Consider the following 20,065-nt stretch of genomic DNA (forward strand, 5'->3'; position numbering starts at 1 on the left):
AGCAACTGATGAGGTGCCCTGGCATCTGGAGTGAGCTAAACAGACAAAAAGGGCTGGGAGGTAGGGCATCTGCCCAGAAGATGAAAATTCCTCCAAATGTTATAAAATCAGAAGCTCCAAAACAGGAAGGCAGGGATGCTCACACATGGCCACGTTTCACAATTACCTGAACACATCTGGAAATATAGATTTCCTGGGGCACCTGGGCAGCTCAGTTGGTTAAGCGTCCAACTCTTGGTTTCGGCTCAGATCATGATTTCAGGGTCATTGGACGGAGCCCCACATAGTGTTGGGCTCCCCAGTGAGCAGGGGGTCTGCCTGAGATTCTCTCTCCCTCTAAGCACACCTCCCCCAACCCCATTAAAAAAAAAAAAAAAAAAAAAAGATTCCTGAGCCAAAAACACAAGGATTCAGATTAGGTTCCTTTGAAGCAGGGTCTTGGAATTTGCATTTTTGAAGCTCCCCAGGTGATGTTGATGGCCAGTCAGGTCTATAAATAAGGATTTCAGAAGAGTTAGAACTGCTCAGAGCTCTTAGGGAAGCAGAGGGCAGAGAGGACCATCCAGAGGCCTAGGGGGAAGAGGTAGCGGCTCCAGGTGTCTCCTTTCAAAGTCTCTCAAGCAGGGAAAGATGAATCACAAGACCTGGCCTAACTGCCCTGTCAGTAAGGTCCTATGGCCAAAAACTCTAAGAAGGCAGATAATCTACCTTGAGGCATGCAGTCTTAAGAACACAAGATGAACAGATAATTCACCAAGTTCTTCTGGGAGACTTACACGTTCATCTTCCGCCAATTCCAAAGCAAATACAGCCTTCACCTCTGCCTCTACCACTTGCCCTGGCCCCTGCCATCCTTACTACATGCACCACTTCATCTGCCCACCATCACTCTCTGTACATTCCTCATCTCACACTAAAATTCTGTGTGCATACCATCGGCAGGTTCTGACGAGAAAATACACTTTTCCTGTGTTCCCAGCATATAATGTCCCAGTGTACCCGACTCTCAGATGCTTCACAGATTAACAAATCCGTACTCAGTATTCATTTGGTTCTAGGAAACACCTACAGGACTGCAGAAGGAAATCCTAAACTCTGGCTCTAAAGGCCTGCTCCAAAGTCCAGTCCCGTCACCCCCTAGCTTGGACAACTTAAGTTTTCGGAGGCTGTATTTTCTCATCTGTGAAAAGGCATAATTATCCCTCAAATGATTCATTTGTGAATTGGCTGTAAAACAGTCTACTACAAAGAAAGTGCTTCCTAGTTGAGTGTGTATATCCGGGTTCTGATCCAATCTTTGGCAATGAGTAGACCTTGAGTCCACAGCTTGCCATCTTTGCCCTGCCACCTGCCAATATCATTACGAACAGATGCCCCAGACTGGCTTCCTGCAAGCCAAATACGGTGCATAGTCAGGTTTTGCTTGGGCCCACCAGACATTAGGCTTATATTAATCTGGAAAACTCTTTGATTTAGATAAGGGCATGCAAAATCAGGAGAGACATGAAAGTACAGTCAAGAGCACAGACTCCAACAGCTACTCTGCCAGCCTCCAAATCCCAGCTCTAAAAAGTCTGGGCCTAACTTAACTCTGTGCCTCAGTTTCCTCTATCTAGAGATAGATATCCTCTATCTATTAAGAAAAAAGGTGGCGGGGGGGAGAGTAGCTCACGGAGGTGTGAGAACTCAGTGACTTTAAACACATCAAGTGTTCAAAACAGTGCACACAATCAACAAATAAGTTTCTGATTACACTGGCTCATCCATTGGACCCTGACAACCTCTGGCCAAGTGGCAGCTGAGCCCTTCGTGGGCCATGAGCTCTCTACAATTCCTTAATCCTTGGGAGTCTCAGATAGGATCTGCCTCACTTCTCTAGACTACCAACCATCACATGACCACTCATATAGGGCTATCTTTTTGGCCTTGGACTTAGCAAGACCTGGTACCAGGAGGAAAACAAGCAGCTCCAATTTAACTTAATTTCCTCCCAGTCACACTCAGTAACAGGTATGTAGAGCACTCCACGGTGAATGCAAGAAGCACAGGAGAGCATGGGGACAATTAATGGGTGCTTCTGAGACCATGAGAATAAACAGTGCCTCCAGCATAAATCAAGGAAGTCTTGAGAGTTGCAGCTAAGAGACTGTGAATGCCAAATCATCCATTTAATCAGCATGTTTACATCTGAAGGACTCTGTAGTGTGCCCGGTAATAACCAGGCTCTGAAGGCTAGTCCTTACCTACATGTATTTCCCTACCACATCACCCTGCAGCCGAAGCCAACAAGCCTGGAGACTGCGTGCACACAGGTGTTCTGAGCCCCATCGGTCTGGGCAGCAGCAAGGACCACGTGGGCCCTGGGGAGCAAGGAAAAATGGATCCCTCACATAGACCAAAGCCAGAAACCTAAAACCATCCATGGGTCCCTTGGGGCCTCTGCTCGGAGTATTAAGGATCAATAGTGACTATTAAGTTTGTGAGTGAGGCACAAAATAAGAAAATGTGCTTCACGAAGGAAGAGACTTGGGTCTGACAGGGTCACAGCTCCATCTCCAGGATCTAGAACACTGCCCAACACATAGTAGGTACACAGAAAGTATCTACAACAGCACCTGGTTTATCATAAGCACATAAATAAGTACAAACAATTACTGTAACTGCTCATGTATATGTTTTTAAATCAAACCGAACTTCAGGAGTTAAACCATGAGCCCGTAATTTGGCAATGGGACAACCTGAGTGAACACACCTGAAATGTAGGAGCCCTTATATTGGGTCTTCATGCTTTGAGTATCTTGGTGTCCCCTCATTTCTTCCTTACCACACTATAATGGACATGATAACTTTAGGTTTTTGTGTCCATTACCAGTTGTGTATGTGCAGAGCGCGTGGTTTTCTTTCTTTCTTAATCTGGTTCTGAGTCACACACTTTGACATGGCCTTGGTAGCCCAATTCTGATGTTTCCAAATCTAACTGCACACCCTTACTCCCTAGGAGAGATACTGGAACACTCTTCAGGACACGACAAACTATACTATATAACGTCAACTAAATAAAAATAGGAAGCAGCTCCCGCCTCTTGCTTTATTTTTATTTTATTTTATTTATTTATTTGAGACAGAGAGAATGAGAGAGAGCACATGAGAGGGGGGAGGGTCAGAGAGAGAAGCAGACTTTCTGCCAAGCAGGGAGCCCAATGCGGGACTCGATCCAGGGACTCCAGGATCATGACCTGAGCCGAAGGCAGTCGCTTAACCAACTGAGCCACCCAGGCGCCCCGGCCTCTTGCTTTTAAAACAGTAACATAAGCAGCATAAACTAAGCAAACGGTGAACAAATGATGAGTTTAACGGAAGTACTACTCACAATCTATTTGTCAGTAATACTCAAATATGGAAAAGTTAATGTGGAAAAAAAGGGACAATAGCAGCACCTCTTATCTAACAGATGTGGCCGCTGATGTCAAAATGCTTATTTACTCAAATGCTAATTCTGCACTTCCAGGCAGCCCCAATTCCCACCCAATTTGTGAACAGTGCATTACCCTGGGCGGCCACTGACTGTTTCCTCCTGGAAGGGGCTTTCAGACAGAACCACGTTTTGCCTGCCTCACTTACCCCCTGTCCATTCTCCACCTTGTACCTTCACAAGTTGATGCGGAGTTTACAAGTTTACAAAGAAAACTTCTTTAGATTGTTGCCTGGCTGTTCATTTGCCAAATGATGTGGTGATGTTGAAAAAAGTAGAAAATTTCAAGGCGGAGGGGTAGGGGGGAAGCCAAGCTTTTTTTGGACCACTGAAGGAAAAGAAGTAGCTAGCACAGAGGCCAGCCTGAAACCCAGAGAGATCCAAACATCATTTCCATTTCCCAGCCTTGAGTAAGCTCTGACAGACCAACTGAGCAGTGACAGGAGACCGATTATTCTGTGGTTTCTGTCAAGTTCCTGATTTTCATCTGTTCTTGAAGACGAGCAGGAACTCTTAACAGTCTTAATCTGGAGTGTACACTGAGACATTCTGAAAGGAATGCTGTTTAACTCACAGACGCGGGCCAACAGGCAGGTAAGGAGACAGCTTTACCGTGAGAGCATGTGAGCATGTGTGAATGGTGTAGGAGAACAGAAAGGATCTGTGAGCTGGGCAGCAACAGTGCCTGGCAACACTGGATGATACCCATTCTCAGTAAGTCACTTTTTGTTTGAGAACTATAATTGATTGCTATGGGATTATATTTGCTCACACTCAGTTTGGGATCCAAATCTGAAATTTTATCATTGATGACTACTTAGGATTTCCAATTGTGGCTATAATTCCAATTATATCTGTGAAGAAGAGATATCAAAGAAAATGCCAAAAAGGTGTTTCTCCAGGACAAACATTGCATAAGTTTGTGTGTACCGAAACTGCCTCTAAAAACTATAAAATCAATTATTACAATACTTATAAGTTAGTGTGAATGCTTTTGTTTACAGTTGCATGTGTGCTTAGATATACAGTTATTACATATATACATATATGTACAAGCTTTTATCTTTGTTGTTATTGGGATAACTTAACCCTCATAATAACCTAGTAAGATATTTATTTGCCTTGAAAGAGAATTATAAGCTGCAAAAACATCTCTCCTATGCGTAGCAAAAATTTTAGTTAATATGCTACTTATTATGGTCTATGACTAATCAGCTAAATTATTTCAAATACTTTAAACATTATGAATTTCAAATTACACACAGGGGAATTAACACAGATCCAAACTGTAAGCATATTCAACCAATCTCATGCAATTCATCTAGTCCAGAAATATATTTTTAAGAAAGTACACCTAATGCTATGGAGAAAATGAATCAAAAAAAAAATCACACTTGGGGGGTGGGCGCACCTGGGTGGCACAGCCGGTTAAGCATCCAATTCTTGATTTTGGCTCTGGTCATGATCTCAGGATCTTAAGATCGAGCCCCACATCAGGCTCCATGGAGCCTGCTTAAGATTCTCTCTCATCCTCTCCCACTGCCCCTCCCCACCTCTTAAAAAAAAAAAAACAAACAAAAACCACACTGGTAAAAAAATAAATTCCCCCCATACACATTGTACTTTACATATTCATCTTGTTAAAACAGACTTGAAACAAAGTTTTCAGCACTAAAGAAAACATATATCGCTGATAAGTTAAAAAAATATGTAATGTACTCACCACAAATACCAAATATATTTTTATGAATTTTGAGCAAATTTTATTACTTCAATAAAATCTATTATAAATACACATATAATAGTATGCACACACATACACAACTGGTAATAGACACAAAACTCAAAGTTATCATGTCCATTATTATAGTGTGGTAAGGAAGAAATGAGGGGACACCAAGATACTCAAAGCATGAAGACCCAATAAGGGGAAGTAGACAAGGTATGGAGAAAGAATTACTATTTGCTGAAATGTTATACTGCCCCTTTCCCACTTAAGGAAGCAGGTAGAGAGGATGTAACTATCCTGACCAACGCCACCCAGCTGATCTCACCATGAGCCTGAGCCCTCTGAGCAGATGGAAGGCACTTGAACTCTATTCATGGCAGGTCCTGAGGCCACAGAGTTTCAATCAATCCAATCTTACCACTGCCACACCTGCTCCCTCCCCTCCACCCTCCCCCACCAAATTATCCATCAGCAGGTCCTAAAAGCCTCTTCAACTACTTTCATCCTCAATCATATATTTGTAGAATAGTATTTATAATTCTCTGGCTATAAGAATGTTCCATCCAGTATCAGGCACATATATTAGGGGGCAAGTTATACTTGAAACATAAATTACAATTATGCCTGACATCTTTAAACAGAATACAACTTGCGGGGAAGAGGCAGCTATAGAAAAAAAGTTTCTCAAAGTCAGGAGAATTGGGGGGAGGGAGAAGGGGACCACTTTAAAATAGCTAATGGGTACACTAGACAGCAAGGTACTAAGTAACTACCCTCTACGAGGTCAGGCCACCAAGCTCCCTGAGTCCCATTCCCTGACGTAAAATTCCCAGCTGATGCTGCTTATCTGGGGGTCCCTACTCTGAGAAGCACCGATCTACAGCTGAACCCCACATTCATATTTGCCTTACTAATAACACTGTCTACAGTCTAAGCCATTTAATAATAGGACAAAATAATGAATAAATGCTTAACAAGCAAAACCACCATATTATTGCCACAAAGTTATGCATGCCATTATTCTTGACCAGAAAAATTTAAAAAGGAAGGGAGGGAAGGAAAAAACAGGGTCAAGGTATTTCCCATTAGATCAAAGATGCTTCTGGAGTCAACTGCTGGACAAAGGAATACTGTTGCCTCTAAAGTGAATTTGAGTGTCGAGGTTTCCTAAGCCTCTGTCTCTATGATAAGAATCCAGAAGTCACCTTTATTTCATTTGGTTTCAGCATTGCCTTGAAAGTTAGGTTGGTATCAAGTGAGCTGTCTCAACTTCCCAGCATGAACACTCTCTGGAGTACCAAGAACACATCAGTCCAGAGATAAGAGGTTGAAGCCAACACAAGCTTATTCTGCCATCCTCCTTATGGGTACTCTCACTTGCAGAAGGCTTCGAATAGAGGACTATTGGACAATAAGAATTTCTTTCAAATGCAAATTATATCATCAGCGTAAGAGTGCCAAGCCTTTTTAGGCAGAGCAGTGGTTCATAAAGTGTAGTCCCCAGACAAGATGCACTAACATCACCAGTGAACTTGTTAGATCCACAAATTTTTGACCCCAGAACTACTGAACTATGAAACTTTGGGAGTGGAGGTTGGCAATCTGTGTTTTAACAAACCCTCTAGGTGATTTGCTGCACATTCAACTTTGAATTCCACTGGGTAAAATGACCATACATCCTGGGACAGGGTTGGGCATAATTTTAAATATTACCACACCCCTACTTCCTATTTCAGAAGGGTCCTGGTTTGGACATTAAATTATATGGTCAGCCTTACATTTCAGATTAAATACTACAAAGGGAAATCATTGGTCGGGCTCTATTTACTACTTGGGATTTCAAATTAGCTTCAAATCTGCTGCTACATTCTAGTACTAAACCCACAGTGTGGATGCTGAAAAATGCATTGCCTCATAAAAGTCAAGGGGACAAAGCTAGAGAAACCAATTTCAGTAGAGGTATCCTACCTTTACAAAAAAATTACCCACTAACACGATATAAAATGTGAAGCTTCCTGAGTAGTGTATGGGATCAAGTCTCCTCCATCGTATCTTTAAAATCCTTTTAACTAAATATTCTGGCTCCTCTCCAGGGAGTTTTCTTCTCCCAACTAGCATGCTCGAAAAGTACAAGCCTACTAGGTAATTTACTAGCCTTATTTTTATAGTAATAACTTAGCTATATTAATTCCCAGAAAAACCAAGTTTACCACCAAGCTTCCCACTCCACTGTTCTTTTAAAGGCAAAGTAAAATGTTGGTCATATGCTTTTGGATCTGATCACTTTTTGATTCCTTTGAAATCCTTTGTCTTCACACAGCCTAAATTAAATTGCTCTTTTTTTATTCAACTCTGAAGTCTTCCATCTGTTGTTTCTGAAAAGCATCAAAGGCCTCAGACACCATGTTCTGACCCTTCATCTCTCAGATGAGAAAATAATCATACAGGGGTGGTGGCTTCTACTCAATTACATAACATCTGTTGTTAAAGTCAAGATCTCAAAGAGAAAAATATCAGCTATTTGGCTGCTCAGGCTTGACCCAAAGGAGATTGTGTACTTTGGTGTGGTCACTTGGACAAAGAATCTGATTCTCAATTTTCCAGGATGACACACACTTATTTTTATCATGTCACTGGACTATAGTGACAATTCACACCAAGCAGACTCACAACATGTCAAGGTTTCTCTTATTGTGGGAGAGATACCTGGCCAGAAAGCAGGACTCAACCACTGCTTACAGGATCTTCCCAGTGAGTTCAGCCCTAAGGTCAATGGTTGGTAGGTAAGTTCACCAAAGGCTTCATCTAAGGAATGTTTCCATCCTGCTGCAGAGGGTAAATGAAATCTTCTCACTCTAAACAAATTTCAGTCATTCATTCATTCAGTAAACAATGATTCCAAACCATGTGCCCCCCATGATACTAGATGCTAGGGGTAACTCTGTAGGCAGCAGACTCCCTGACCTCCTGAGGCTTACATTCTAATAGGCACAAGGACAAGCCTTGACACCTTCAATTCTGTCTCTGAAGAAGTGATACTTATTCAGTTAGGACAACAATCTTTGCGTATACTTTAATGTAATAAATATATTTTGATTTTCTTTAGAGAGATTTGAAAGGGACCTAATCTCATCAGAAGCCAAACAACATTTATGAACTTGATCTGAATCCCTGACCTAACCTTGTTTCTAGAAGCTGATAGCCCTATGTGTACTGATGAAAAAACAAGATATGGAAAACAATACAAAATTCTGTTAAATATCCTAGGAGTCGGCCGTAACATTTAATATTCTCTTTTTCCTGGCCCTGAAACTGCCTACCCGTGTTTCTGCACAAGGATCTCACTGCCTCTTTCCGACTCCAAATATCTCTGCACACACCATTTTTATAGAAGTGAAAAAAGGAAGAGAAAGGAATATGTTCTGAGATGAAAAGAAAACCTAAAATGTAAGATTAGCTGTCTTGTTATCACTGAATCTATGAAGAGTCTGAACACAGCAGCAGGCCCTTTCACCATGCCACTGAGACAGGTAGTTGGTTAACAACAACAAAAAAGGGGAAGAATCATTTTCAGAAAAGGAGATTTCCCCTTAAATACCTCATTTTAACTTAAAATACTTAATGTACACTTACTGCCTGATCTTTTGGGGTTGTGGCAAGACTTTCTTTTTTCTGAGTATGGGTCTAATTTTCCTTCATAAACCATAACATTAGCAAACTGTCAGTCATATCCAGTTTCTTAGTTTATTTCAAGTAGTATGAGAATTTTTAAATACTTGAGAAGCCATGTGAAAAAAAAAAAACACAAAATAAAAAACCCAGACCTAGATAATTTCTTTTTTTACGTGTCTTTTCAGATTTTGTTCTGTAAATATTTCATTTTACACAGCTAGAGCCACATACGTATGTATTTTTCTTTTTTTATGTTCTATCATTTAATACAAACACAAAATTCTTGCATAACACTAAGAATTCTGCAAAGTTATTATCCTTAACAGCTCCCTAATATCCTTGTTCCAAACAGGCCTATTATTTACCTAAATAATCCACTAATTCAGTGTTTCCACTGTTTTGCTATGATAAATAATGTTCTGATGAATTCAAACCTTGCTCCACACTTTGGGTTTTTGTTTTTAGTAGTATCTTCCTAAACTAGAATCACAGGGTCAACAGCAGTAAATAAGGGTCTCAATTCACCTTACTGAACTGCCTTCCATAAAAACTGCACATGGGGCTAATGGGTAGCTCAGTCGGTTACACATCCAACTCTTGATTTCAGTTCAGGTCAGGATCTCAGGGTCATGGGATCAGGCCCTCCGTCAGGCTCCACGCTTGGCGGGGAGTCTGCTTCTCTCTCTCTCTCTCTCTCTCTCTCTCTCTCAAATAAATAATTTTTTTTTTAACTGCACAATTTACAGTTTCACTAGTTGAGAGTGATGGTCTCACTGCATCTTTATCAGCACTGAGGTTTTTGCGTTTCATGGTTGGTATTAGGTCTTTGCTAGTTTGATTGGTTTACACACATGGCATATTGTTGGGGTTTTAATATATCTCCGAGGAAAGGTAAAGTCAAATATGACTACAGTTCATCATGTCCTTATTTCTATGAATTTCTTGTTCAGTGCATATGGATGGAGAGATGGGAGGTATGCAGAGATCAGCGATGATGCTTTCTCATGGTCTCATTTATCCAGCTGATATACTTGCAGACTCGGGTACAGACACCTGGGTCATTGGATTGGTCATAAGGGAAAGTTCCCTAAAATGCCAGGCTTTGCAAAGGTACCTTTGCACAGGTCCCCGAGTCACCTTTGCAGGCAATGGTCTTAGAGTTGGGGATGCCAGAATACAGCATGGACTTTCCCAGCAGGTCCTTGTAAACCCTCTTACAGGGCTCCTGGGAGGAGATAAGCCTGATACCCATGCACATGAGCTACAATGAAAAGGTCTCTCTGGAGGGTCTGTTGTGATCTCAACTCCAGACTCAGTTGGGAGCCAAGCAATAGACCTACATTCTTAAGCCTTCAAAAGACTGGAGTCTGTCTTAACCTAGCAAGGAAATAACACAGTGAAGTTTGTCAACAAATGTTCAGTGGATGGATGGCAGTAAGGAGGATCATAACAAACTAAGTATACCATGGAAACAACATTCTGCCTTACTAGTTTTTATCTAAAGCCACTCCTACCCTGCCTAAGAAAAGGTGCACGCCGTGCTTTCACTAAGGGAGACAGCCAGTCTTCAAAACTACAAAGCCAAGGAATATAGCATAATAATAAATAGCAATGAGCAGCATTCTGGAATCAAACTATATGGTTTCAAATCTTAACTCCACACCACTTACTCTGGTAACAACTTGATAAAGTTATTCAATGCCTCTGTGACTCATTTCCCTCATGGATCATGGAAATTAATTTTCATAAAGTACCCAAACAAGGACTATCATGACATCAGAGTACAATCAATGTTTACTGATGTCATCACCATCATCATCTTATTTCTCAGTAACATAGTACACTGGTTTGATGACTACAAGAAAGTGGAAGTCAAAGGGACATATTCGAACTCTAGCTTGCCACATAACCTCTGCTTGCTCAGTTTTACTTTTCTGTGAAAAACAGTTAAAATACCTAAGAAGAACTATTGTAGTTAATACCTGATATATAGTTGACAATCAAAAACTACAGCCACTCATATATATAAAAACCTACAACATACACAAATGTAGCAAATCTGCATTCTAGCCGATGTCCTCTCTTACACATCTATCAAACCTCCATCCAAAGAACCTTAACCAGCATTTGATTGTCGACTCAGCATTTCACTTGGGGCAGTGGAAGAAAAGCTACCTTCCCTCAGGAAATAATTCCAGAGAAGATACCCACTTCACATGTAGACTATAATCTGGGAAAAATGATGTGCTACACTGTGGAGTTAAAATAGGAGCTCAGAAAAAGGAAAGAGCACTGTACTGAAGCATCCAGTGGACTGAAGAAACAAAATTAGGTCGAGTCTTGAAAAAGGAAAATGACACCAACAGAGGGGTGGGAAAGGATATACTGAGTAGGGAAACAACTTCAATTAATATGTTTACTGACCCCCTAAATATGTCTTCCTTTATTCTTGTCTTGATCCCCTGACCAGAGATCTTGATCCTATTTGTAATTATTTTCTCTCCAATGACCAATCTCTACCTTTGTCAATTTCCATCTTCAAAACACAACATAAACCATCTCTTGCCCACAAAGCATTTCCTGTTTGACCTTTTTCTGAGAGCTCCTGGGGTGCATACTCCCTGCCATCTTTCCAATACTCTACACCATTTACACATAGTTTACAGTATGCGTTCAACAGCCTTACCGCTCTAAGTGCAAGTTTTACACCTTCAACTTTTCCCCCCACTTAATTTAGGTTGAAGTGTAAACTACATAGGATAAAATAGAAAGCAGATTTGAAACATAAATCAATGAGTTTTGACACTAAGTAAACACCACCCCAATTATTATATTTCCATCGCAAAAGTTCCCTTTTTTTCCTTTCCACTCACAGGTGTCCACTTTCCCCATTTCTTTCACTAGAACATAGTTTTTACCTGTAGTAGAATTGTATTTAAATAGAATCACACATTACATACCCCTTTTTGTGTCTGACTTCTTTTGCTCAATTTCACATTTTGAGATTACTGAGATCATACTGTTGGCATATTATCATTCCTCTTGATCACTAAGTGGTATTGTAGAAGTATACCACAATTTCCTTACTCATTTTAATCTTTTGATGAACATTTGGGTCATTCCGAATTTTTGCCCGTTATAAATAGAGTTGCTATGAACATTCTAGTAAAAGTCTTTTTAGGGACATATGCTTTCATTTCTCTTAGCTAAACAGCTAAGGAATTAAATTACTACCTCATTAGCTGTACGCTAACTTGATTACAAGTTACCAAACTGCTTTCCAAAGCAGATTTTCTATTTTCCCCTCCAACTAAAAATTATGGAAGTACTAATTGTTCCATTTCCTTGTAAATGGTTAGTATTGTCAGTTTTCTTGGTATCTGTGTTTTTGTTGTTGTGGGAGTTCGGGGGGGGGGGTTTTTTTTTTTTTTTGCCATTCTAATTGATGTGAAGTAGTATCTCATCATTTTCAATTTGCATTTCCCTGATGACTCGCAATGCTGAACATCTTTTCACGTGTTGCCTGGTCAAATATCTTCTTTTGTGAATTGTTTCTTCAAGACTTTTGGCCATTTTTTTAATTAAGTTATGAAAATTCTTTAAATAGTCTGAGTCCTTTAACAGAAGTATGTATTGTGAATTTTTCCTCCCAATCTGTGGCTTACCTTTCATTTTCTTAATGGTATCTAATGAAAAATGGAAGTTTTAAATTTTGATAAGGTACAATTTATTAGCCTTCTATTTTATGGTTAGTGTATTTTGTATCCTAATAAATCATTGGCTATCCAAGATTGTGAGATGGCATATTGTTTTCCTCTAGAAGCTGTAGGGTTTCAGTTTTACATTTAGATATATAATCCATCTTGAATTACTTGAGTCCTTATTTCATCTGGTAATAGATCTCTGCAAAGAGGAAGTGATCTAAAAACATTGCTGACTCATTTATAAATACCCCCAGAGGTTAAGAGAAATGTATTTTGAAAGTTTTTGAAAGTTGAAACTGTTATAAAGGCCTATGCTTAGCCTCAGGGACATCCTGGATAGAAAACCTACTAATAGGAATTGTGACCCAATAGAGCAACATAGAATATCCATTTGAAAGTGATGGTCTGGCCCTGCCTTATGATAAGCTTTTGACTAGGGCAGGGATAATCCAAAATTTCCATTTCTTTATGAATAGCAGTTTAACCCAGCACAGAAAACAGAGAACAGTTTGCTTACGGTATTTTCTCCCTCTTTGAATATACATTAGAACAATTACCATGTCATTACTATAGACTGAATTCTCTTTAATGAATCAGGCTCCATAAAACCAGTCAAGTGATTCCCAGCAGCTCTGTCGAAAACTGACTTTAAAAGGAGTAATAAATGTCAAAAATATTACTCTCAGGGGACATATTTTCTATAGCCTAAAACATACACATTATTTTGTAAAGTTCAGATGACTTTTAAAAACATTTTACTAATATTTCTTCTAGAAAACATGTCAACTCAAAACATAAAGGAATTATTTCTGCTCTTCAGATAAAGACTATTACCTAATGCAACTTAAAATAAAGCACTTCAAGCTATTGCCTTGAGACTTTACTAAGAAAACAAAAGATTAAGAAGAGTTCTTTTCCATTTATTAGGGCTTGGAGAAATTAACAAATTAACTAGGATCACAGAGCATTTTGTAAGTACTTAGCATTGCAGTCAAGAAAACAATCTACATGCAAAGAAATGAAGAGACTACTCTGAAGAGCTGTATTATGGCAGCTGCTTCCTTGGTAATATGAGCGCAAACATGCTCACTGTTTAGCAAGTCTCATTTTTTATCACCTGCCTTAGCGCTGAAGTTTCCACACTACAACTGAGGAACTGCCACAGGAAAACTCGGTGCATCTACACAAGAGCCGAGGCACTCATTTATAGGTTGCACATCCTCTTATTTTTAATGACTGCCCAAGCTTGGCAAGCTAACATTGCTTAGAAAACTATCAACAATAGTTGCTTAGAATTTAGGGTGAAACAGAAAAAAAGAAACCACGTAAACCTGGTTATTGTTTCTTTTTGAACAGAAAAGGAGTTTTCATGTCTAGCTACTTGCATGTGGTGAAGTTATGCATTTAAATTCTTTCTCATCAAGTATTTCAATTATCGCCTTTCCCTTAATAGCACTCCATTACTTTTATGCCTTCCTAAATGTAGAATTCATTCCACAGCCGAAGGTCAGAAAGAATAAAAGCAGCAAAAACAAACAAACAAACAAACAAACACCCTCCCAGTAAGGAATAGTGTCTTAAGCCATATATTCCATGAAGTGTTTAGTTAATGGTTCCAATAACAGTCAAAATAAACTTTTCATTTAAAGAATGTAAGGAACTCTAACATTCAGGGACCACACTCTAGAATGAGTTGCCCAGACCATATATTTAATTAGAAAAGTTCTCTAGTACTTCACAGCACTGATATAATTCACTTATGCTGGCTATGAAGTAAATCTTAATTTTCCGTAACATCCATTTTAAATCACATTGAGAGCACCATATGAGAGACTGCACTGCCTTTGAGCCAGGAGGGAATTTATAGAAGTTAGAGAACCCTGAGGCACTTGAGGACTGAGCACACCACTTCCCCCCTCGGAGGAGACAGCTTTTCGTTCACAGATTCTCTATAGAATTTTCTTCCTTCTCACTCTTGACTTTCTTCTTAACAAGCAGCCAGTTCTCCCTGCATACATGCTTCATGTTTCCCCTGTGCTAAGCCACCAAGTCCCAGAGCTTTTCTCCCAGGGCTGGCGTTCCTTTACACTGATTTGTTTGGATCACTTACTCATGCACTCCTTCATTTACTTAACATCTTCAAAGTGCTAGAACCTAAGAAAATATGCAAAGAAAATAACATGCTGCACCCTCCCCCACCCCCATCTCACACAGCTAAGCTAATGTGAAAGTCAAAAAATATAACGACCCAGAAAAGGATTCTATTATTATACAACTGTATTTGTGCAAATATGATTTTAATAATGTCTAAAATCTAGGCAAACCATGTTTAATGTTAAGTTCATTCACTCAACAACAAACTGCTTTCCATTTGGGCTGGTAATGTGAATATGAGCCTAAAAGTTACTTCTGTTTGTGATTCTGGACACAATCACAAATTTGTTTGCATTTTAACTTTGGTAAGTTCCTGTTCTCATTTTAACAGAGGACTTTGTGTGCCTCAAAAATTGAGACCGTGAAGAGAAGTCTAATTATGTAACAGAAACCAGATGAGGCACTACCAAACTCCCTGTTCCAGGAGCTGCCATTAGCCTTCAGTTTCCACAGCTGTGTTGTACCACAAACAGAAGCACTGAGGAGAAAGAAGGAACTGTAAGAGGGAAAAGTAAGACGGCATCAAAGCCAAAGGCACCTGTGTACACTGCCACGTAGAACCTATGCCAGGGGCTCTGGAACTCCAGCAATGAAGTTCAAGGCACAGGCCATCAAATGTCCCCTTGGGCCAGAACTAGTCAGACTCATCCAGGACAGATGCTCTTGCCTTTGCCTGCCCCCTCTCAATTTTCCAAGACACGAGGCCCTGTTCCAACCCCTCCCCTAATTCCCTGTCAGAAGCCCCTCCCAATCAGAGTTGTTATGACTGTTATTTGTCAGGAGGAACCTCTAGTCAAACAAAATCTTAGAGGGAACACTAATGCATCAGACACAGAAGCAGAAATGGTCTTAATGAGGCTGAGGGGAGACTATTCCATCAGCCTCTCTAAAACACTCCCCCTGGAGAGCCCTGGAGCCCCACCCAGAAGACAGCCAGGAAGAAGTCTGAAACCGTTGCCCACAACCCTCCTCATATAGAGTGATGTTCTTATGATGAGCCAGCTGTACACATCCTACTTTCCTTGGGAGGGGGATCCCTGGACATACGGTACGACTGCCATCACGGATGTGGAGGCAGATTAGGATCATAGAAGGGAATAATCTGCAAGTGGGCATCTGAGATGACAATGAAGACTCAAAAGTGCTTTCATGATAGAAGATAGAAATACAAAAATGCAATTTAAAAATAGAAAATAGTGATGCTCAAAGGCAAGAAATCAATCCATGGTACTTTTGGCTTTTTGAAAATTTCTCAGAAACTACATGTCAGTGCTCTGAAAAATAAGCCGAAAGACTTATGATAAGCCTACAAGATGGGCTGACATGTTGGAGGAGGAACGGCAATAGCAAGAAGACCAATGCAGCTGCAACAGGGGGAGGCAGGGAACCCAGGACGTATAGTCAAGGAAGAGGTGCAGGCAGGTGTCAGCCAGATAATAGAGGCCCATTCAGGCCACGATCAAAGCCTGGATTTTACTGTGTGATAGGAAGTACTCTTTCACCCCACTTCCTTGGGTGGTTTGAGCAAAGGAGCACCAAGACACAACTTGTGTTTTCAGAGGTCCCTCTTGCACTTGGCTGGAGAAGAGGCCATGGGGGTGGTATGGGGAGAGGGGTGTGGAGGCAGAAGGCCATGTAAGAGACTCCTGCTTCCCAGCACTGATTATGAATGGAGAGAAGTTTTTAAACATATAAATTAAATGGCAATTTGAGCAGGAACAATTTCAGGGAAAAGGCATTCCACTGAATATAAATGAGAAAACTCTCCATACTGGGTTATGAGCACTTTATACAATTACATACCAACTAATGAGTTTAGGTTTGAATTTCTGAGAGACCAGCCATAAGAAGTTTTCAGTAAGAGCGCTTAGAAGGCTTCCTCTTTCTCCTCTGCTAAAACACACCCCCTCCTACCCTCATGAAGAGTTCAGTTCTTTAAAACGTGGGACAGCGTGCGCAATAATTATTTAATTTTACACCAAGTGAGCCCAAACCCTCCCTGATACCCCACCAAACAAATGTTAGCAAAATAACAGAAACAATTATAGCAGTGGAAGTAAAAACCAACCTCAAAACACAACCTTCAAAGTTCTGAGGGGAAAGGAGGAGGGAGCGAGGAAATTAGCTATGAGGTGTTTATAATCACAAGGAAAATATGAAATAATACAAACATACATCACTCGGGAAATGGTTACTATATGATTCTTTCCATCAATAGGGTGGTGTGCAATTCAAAAGAAAAGGTAGAGCTTTAGAGACTGACATGGAGAAGTCACCTAGATATACTGGAGTGGGTAGGGGTTGGGAGCATTGGTAAGAGATCTCAACTTCTGTCCCTAGTTACCTGCCTTTATAGTATCTAATAATTACTAACATTTATTGAGTGCTTTCCACATGTTAGTCACTGCACTAATGCTTTGAGAGTGTTATACCTCACTGAATTCTCACAATAATCCTATGGGATACAGCGATTTATTCTCATTTAATAAATGAGTTAAAGTATTTTAGCCAGGTCAGCTGGTAAGTGGGGGAGGCCAGATTTGAATGCAGGAATTTCTACTCCATAGTTCACAATTTTAGCCTCTATATTATTTCTCTCTTAGAAATGAGTCCTTATTCACTGGGTGTATTAAATCAATTCACTCTTGGATTTTCTCTTTCAAATGACATTAAAAAAAATTTCCACTTAGTGTTCTGGGAAATAATTTTACAATCAAATAAATGATGAAACATGCAAAGTTCATGACATTTTGAAAAGTCAATATGACCCAAACTGGTGTTAAACTCAAGATCAAAGTACAAGGCAACTTTACAAACAAGTATTATTTAAAGGCTCAGTGACTGGTAATGATTCTGTTGGCCCTCACTATAGCAAATTGTGAAGGCCACCTCATACATTTCCTTCAGGTTCAAGCTGTTTGTGAATGTTCACAGAGAATGTAATATTTACTTAAAAAAAAAGATTATTTGAGAGAGAGCACTGGGGGAGGGTGGCGCGAGAGGTGCTGAGGGAAAGAAACTCAAGCAGACTCCCCACTGAGCGCAGAGCCCAATGCAAGGATTGATCTGACCACCCTGAGATCATGACCTGAGCCAAAATCAAGAGTTGGACACTCAACCAACCGAGCCACCCAAGCGCCCCAAGAGAATGTCCTGTTTAATATTAAACAGATGCCCATCATTTCAAGGCACACTGGGAAGGTTCCAATCAGCAGGCATTCCTTCAGCAGCTCCACACGTTGATGACAACAGAATGGGAGGGATTTCCAGGTGAAGCTGATGATTAGCCAGCCAGATCACTAAAAGGTGACAGGGTTGTCCTAAAAGCCTAGGACCTGTACACACTCCAGAGTTACTGATTCATCTCTGTGCCCACTTGACCTGGCAAAAATGCCCAACTCCTCATCCCCTCAACTCAACCCATTAATGCATGGGTCTCCTCTCCACCACCACTACCACCACTACTCAGTAATAATCACAGCAGTGTTTTCTGATCGTCCCAGAGGACCGGTAGAAGGGACATGTTTCAGAACAAAAACTAGGGCATCCTCCTGCTGCAACTTAAATCCTTACCGGCTGTGTGACCTTGGGCACAATACTTAACCACTCCGTCCTTGTTTTATTAGGGTACATTAACAGAACTTACTTCATACACTAGTTACCAGATTTCAATGAGTTAATATAAATAAGGAATATAGAAGAATATCTGGTATGTTATAAAAACTCAGCGAATGTTATTATTAGTATTGCTACTATTATCATAGTACATAGCAGGAGACATAAACTCCCTTCTTGTGTTAGAGTCACCAAGTGACCCTTCTTTTCCTCTTATTTTACCATTTACAACAAAATAACTGGTTACCCAAGGATAAATTTCTCAATGATCTTTTTTTCACTTTTCTACATTTTCTAATTTGCCTCTGCATGCCTTAATAATTTTTTTTTAATTAAGCTGTTTAAAGCAAACAACTTGAAGAATTAGTCTTCACTAAATTCCCTTCCTACCCTTCTGACTGGGTGCGGGGGGACTATCAGAACTTCTACTACATCAAGTCTCTGGCTGAGCAAGGTGTCAGGACTGCCCTGCAGGTACCATGGTGGCATTCACCAAAGAGCCCAGGACTGATGTCTGGAAACTTCAGGGTATGACATTTCCATGAAGAAAACTAAAGGCAAACCATAGACCAAGTTTACACATGCCACTGCAGACAAATTATCATCAAATTCTCAAAACAAAACAATCACTGCTGTAGGACTTAGAAACTAATAATTCTAGTAGGATATATTCTGAAAATTAAAATACTTAGTTTATATCAGAGTACTTAATCAAGGATATCCCAATCTCCCACTATTGTACAAAATGGGTTTGTACATTTGGGCTTTCAACAAATTATGAAAGGTCTTCACAACCTCAAGCTGCTACAAATTGTTGGTTTACTAGTGATTCTCAAACTTTACCATGCCTGCTAACACATATATCCCTGGGCTCTAAGGGGTGGGAGTCTGGGGTCATTCCTGAGAATTTCCATTTCTAGTAAGTTCCCAGACAATGCTGATGCTGCTGGTCAGGGTCCAGGAATCACACCTTAAGAGCCAGTAATTTAAGGAATTATGTAGGCATTTGGGCTTTATCCTAAGGGTAAGCAACCAACCTCCCTAACGGAAGTTATATAAGAAAACTAATGGCCATTTCTCCATTATAACCCAGTGAGTTGCCTAACAAGTAGTGGCCAGTTTGGCTTCCTCATTACCAACCCTCCCACCTCACATCTGTAGGTAAGCTATGCTTGACTATCATTTTAATTCAATTTGGCAAGTATTCATCAAATTCCTTATATCCAGTTAGGTAGATTAGAAACTGGTTTTGATATTCATATAAAATAGTGGCTGCCAATATACTACCATCATTGCTACCACCTCCACTTTTGTGTCTCTTCAACATTTATCCATGCAGGGGCGCCTAGGTGGCTCAGTCGGTTAAGCGGCTGCCTTCAGCTCAGGTCATGATTCCAGGGTCCTGGGATTGAGTCCTGCATCGGGATCCTTGCTCAGCAGGGAACCTGCTTCTCCCTCTGCCTGCTGCTCCCCCTGCTTGTACTTTCACTCAGTCTCTCTCACCTATGCTCTCTCTAGCAAATAAAATATAAAATCTTTAAAAAAAAAAAATTCATCCACGCAAAATATCTCCTTAATCTTTCTTATTGTACATACATATTTTCAAATGAGGATGAGAAAAAGTATAACGTAGTTTAGAAAATTCCACCTCTCTCATTTCAGAATTAAATGCATAAACAAACATGGCCCCGAAGATCTAGATGCTCCCCCTAAAAGAAT

General features: G+C 40.3%; 2 protein-coding genes across 6 annotated transcripts in view; one reads left to right on the top strand and one right to left on the bottom strand.

Moving 5' to 3' along the window:
* The window catches only part of MED12L (mediator complex subunit 12L), a 317,920-nt gene that overhangs the window by 145,104 nt on the left and 152,751 nt on the right, over positions 1–20,065 (bottom strand). The window lies entirely within an intron of this gene.
* The window catches only part of P2RY14 (purinergic receptor P2Y14), a 51,212-nt gene continuing 35,103 nt past the window's right edge, over positions 3,957–20,065 (top strand). Inside the window, exon 1 of one of the 3 annotated variants that reach the window (XM_025880432.2) lies at positions 3,957–4,066. The gene's annotated coding sequence lies outside the window, so the exon portion shown is untranslated. Of the gene's footprint in view, positions 4,067–4,104; positions 4,187–20,065 lie in introns of those variants that run through there. The other 2 variants (XM_073898564.1, XM_073898566.1) reach the window with 2 other exon arrangements.

Source organism: Callorhinus ursinus, unplaced genomic scaffold (genome assembly GCF_003265705.2).
Source record: "Callorhinus ursinus isolate GAN/ISIS: 27379988/994484 unplaced genomic scaffold, GSC_fseal_2.0 scaffold1, whole genome shotgun sequence".
Taxonomy (NCBI): domain Eukaryota; kingdom Metazoa; phylum Chordata; class Mammalia; order Carnivora; family Otariidae; genus Callorhinus; species Callorhinus ursinus.